Genomic DNA, 4,065 nt, shown 5'->3' on the forward strand with positions numbered 1-4,065 from the left:
CTGGATTTGATTTTCTTTGATTGTTTTTAGTTGTGTCTTTCTTTACCTTGGGGAAGTCAAACTCCTCAAGGTTTGTTCTAATTGTTTTCAAGTTGTTTGATATTTTGCATGTCTAGGAGATCACAAGGTTACTTGTTACCCATTGATCTTGAAATTGAAAGAATTTTGATCAACAATAGAAGACTTGCTAGAAATACTTTGAGAGGTATTGGTGAGATTGTGGACATTCAACCAAATAACATTGAGTTCATCAACCCTTTTGCAAGAGAAGGAGAGGATAACCCAACACATAACCAACTACAAAATCAACCCACAATGCCTAAATTTTCATCACATTCCGTACCAACCGAGGAGAACCTACCAAATGGTGCTCCCACACAACAACATTTGACCGGTAATTTCATTGCAAAATCCGCATTTATACAATTAGTTGAGAGAAGTCAATTTGGGGGGATGCCTAGTGAAGACCCTCATTCTCATATGGAGATTTTTTGTGACTATTGTGATGCGATTTCTCAAACCGGAGTGACTCAAGACCAAATTCGATGGGTCTTATTTCCTTTTTCTTTGTTTGGTTCCTCGAAACAATGGTTGAAGTGCCTAGATAAGGCTATTATTGGTATTGACTCTTCGATGAAATTGGCACTTGCTTTCTACAAGAAATTCTATCTTCCAGAGAAGACTAGCATGTTGAGAGCCCAAATCACCGGGTTCAAACAAAGGGATGAGGAATCCTTGTATGAAGCATGTGAGAGATTCAAGGATACTTGCCGATCTTGTCCACATCATGGACTTAGCGAGTGGTTCCTTGTACAACAATTTTGGAATGGTCTATATGAAGACTCCCGAAACATTCTCAATATGGGATGAGATGGTATGTTTACCGAAGTTGATGATAGTCAAACATGGAACAATATTGAGGAAATGGCGGTCCATAACTCACAATATAGTAGACCTCGGAAGGCTACTAGAGGAGGAAAGCATGAAGTGGATTCTATTACTCAATTGGGTGCTCAACTTAGTGCTCATATTGATACCATTAATTTGGAGTTTGAAAAGGCTATGGCTAAGCATGAAGAAGCCTCCAAATCACCTAAGCAACATGTTAATGCCATGGTGGCATCTTCATCAATCCCAAGTGGAGTATGTGAGAGTTGTGGAACTTTGGGACATGACCAAAGTGAATGTAGGGGAACAAGTGAACAAGTGAATGATTTCCAAGCGTACAAGAGTGGTACCCCTTATTCCAACAATTACAATGAAAACACCAAATTCCATCCCAACCTCTCATACAAAAGCTAAAATGTTAAAAACCCTCAAACAACATAAACCCCACCTCCAATGCGAAACCAGGCTCAAAGACCCTTTTTCAATCAAAACCAAGATTATCAAAACCAAACTCCATACAATCAAACAAATAACCAAGGTTTTGATGTTAAAAAAGCGGTCCTCCAAATGCAAAAGAACCAACAAGAATTTTTCACTCAAATGCAAAAGGATAGCCAAGCAAAAGACATCACCATTAACAACATACGAGCTCACACAAAGATGTTGGAGACCCAAATGTCTCAATTAGCATCTTCAAGTTCACAAAGACAAAAGGGGCAATTACCACCTTAAGGTAATCCCCCAAGACAAGAATCGGTGAGTGCCATCTATTTGAGGAGTGGTACAAGGTATGAAGGGCCGAAGAGGCCCGTTGATGAAGATGTTGTGAATGCTAGTGACAAGGAAATAGTTGTTGAAGACTCTAAGAAAGAAGAAGAACCCACCACCACTCAAGAAGTTTCAAAGGAGAATGAAGAGAAGAATAAAGAGAAAGAGCCTATTGTGATTCGGCTTCCATTTCCAAGTCGTCAAGCTAAGCCTAAGTTTGATGAACAACTTGGGAAGTTTATGGAGATTGTCAAGAACTTGGAAGTCTCAATTACGTTTACGGAATTAATCAATCACGTTCCGGCCTATGCGAAATACATGAAAGATATTCTTACAAAGAAGAAATCCATCCGGAAACTTGAGACTATTGCTTTCACTAAGGTGAGTAGTGCCATCCTACAAGGAAGTTCACCTCCAAAACTAAAAGATCCGAGAAGCTTCTCTATTCCATGTACCATTGGCGACACCAAAATCAACAAAGCTCTATGTGACCTTGGGGCAAGTGTGAGTGTCATGCCATATTCGATGTGCAAAAGGTTAGGAATGGGAGAGCTTAAGTGCACTAATATCACGCTTTAAATGGCGGATCGATCAACGAAGACACCTTTAGGGGTATCAGAAGATGTGCCGGTAAGAATTGGCAAGTTCTTCATCCCGGTGGACTTTGTTATTGTTGATATGGAGGAAGACTCCAACATTCCTGTCATTTTAGGAAGATATTTCTTACACACCGCGGGAGCGGTGATTGATGTGAAACATGGAGAGCTCACCCTTGAAGTGGGAGATGAAACAATTGTTACGTTCATATACCTATTATTAGACTCTTCTAATAGTGAACTAATTAACTTCTTAATTATATGTTCTTTAGATCTAGTGCATGCATAACAAAATAAGAGATTAATAAGAAAAATAATGTCTCTTACATTATTATTTTCGGATTTATGGGCACAAGTAAGGTCTCCTACCTTCACTTGTTCTTGAGCTATAACGAGTATTAAGATGATCCTCCAATACTCTATATTAAGAGCTCTCCTCTTGATTGCACCCAAGATTTAACCCTTATCACTACTAAATGATATTTGCTAGATATTTATTTAGTAGTCTACCTTAAAATTGATTACTAATACTCATATATTACACTAATAATATTAGTGATCTCATTGAACAATTTGAATCAAACTTCTCAAGTTTTTAGAGGAAAAACTATGAACAAGAGTGAGAGGTTTTTATTTTGCATGTTATGGTAGAGAAAAATAAGAACAAAAATCTTCTACAACTCAACAAGTGAGCCGTCCAAATGCCTCTTGTAGTGCAATTTGGTTGTTCTTCTTTTGTCTTATACAATGTGCTTTAGTGTAGGTCTTAGGCTAGGTAGTATAAAGCATGTCATAAGTTGTTGGAGCATCTTTCCAACAACTAAATGACAAAACTTAAAACTCCACCATCATCACCCTTTGGACGGTACACTTGTGCCTATATGGGTCCATCTTTGTCTTATAATATTTGTCCCACAAATGCTTATAAGTCTTATGTTTAATTATCTTACATAATTAAATATTAATTTGATCATACAACAATTATGTGACAAATTAATAAACATATATTCACTCAACTTATTGAGTAATATTTTATCATTATATCAACATATAATGGGTCCCATAATAGCTAGTTAGTTAAATTTACAACCTCTTGTAAATGTAAATAACTAATTACCTCTACCTCGAAACATTTATAAAACCTCAACATAATTTAGTGAATTAACATATTAATTCACTAAATCGAGTCTTATTTAATCACATTACAATAAGATATATATTTTCTCTCATAAATATAAATTGTTCATATTTAAGGAATTAATTAACTTGTATCAATATACGACAGTAACGTCAAACTCTAGCAAGCTAATCATTACCGATTAATGTTGATCAGTTGACTATTTAATTTATCATCCCTTTCGTATTCTTATTATGAGATTTAATTATGATATTAAATCATGTGATCGCACTATTGTTGATGACACATATTCCAACAATCTCCCACTTATCCGAGACAAGTGTGCGTCACCAATTCTCTTGTCCTATTACAATCTCCCACTCAATGCAAGGTGTCTCGCAGGTCATACTTGCACTTGATCATATCTTGAGTGGTTTCCTCGATCTGGAGTGTAACTGTCTGACCAGAATTATCTACCATAGATACTTTCCGAGCGCGGCCACACATTTCCAGTTCACTACTCCTCGAGTGGCCTTGAGATTTCAAATAACCTTGACAAGGGGGTGGACAATTCCAATCACACTATTCCCTTTGTTTAGCCACAGTTCATCATAACCCAAAAAATACCCATTTGACCTCATTTACGACAGTCGTAGAGTATAAGTCAAAGCTAATCAGAAATTTGTGCCAACTTGG

The 4,065-nt window shown here is 36.9% G+C and overlaps 1 non-coding gene across 1 annotated transcript; it reads right to left on the reverse strand.

The window, feature by feature from the left end:
- Window positions 1-687: 687 nt before the first annotated feature.
- Window positions 688-794, reverse strand: LOC141624747 (small nucleolar RNA R71). The gene has a single exon (XR_012534552.1). It is a non-coding gene; the product is annotated as a small nucleolar RNA R71 (small nucleolar RNA).
- Window positions 795-4,065: the final 3,271 nt, after the last annotated feature.

This window comes from Silene latifolia, chromosome X (genome assembly GCF_048544455.1).
Source record: "Silene latifolia isolate original U9 population chromosome X, ASM4854445v1, whole genome shotgun sequence".
Lineage (NCBI taxonomy): Eukaryota > Viridiplantae > Streptophyta > Magnoliopsida > Caryophyllales > Caryophyllaceae > Silene > Silene latifolia.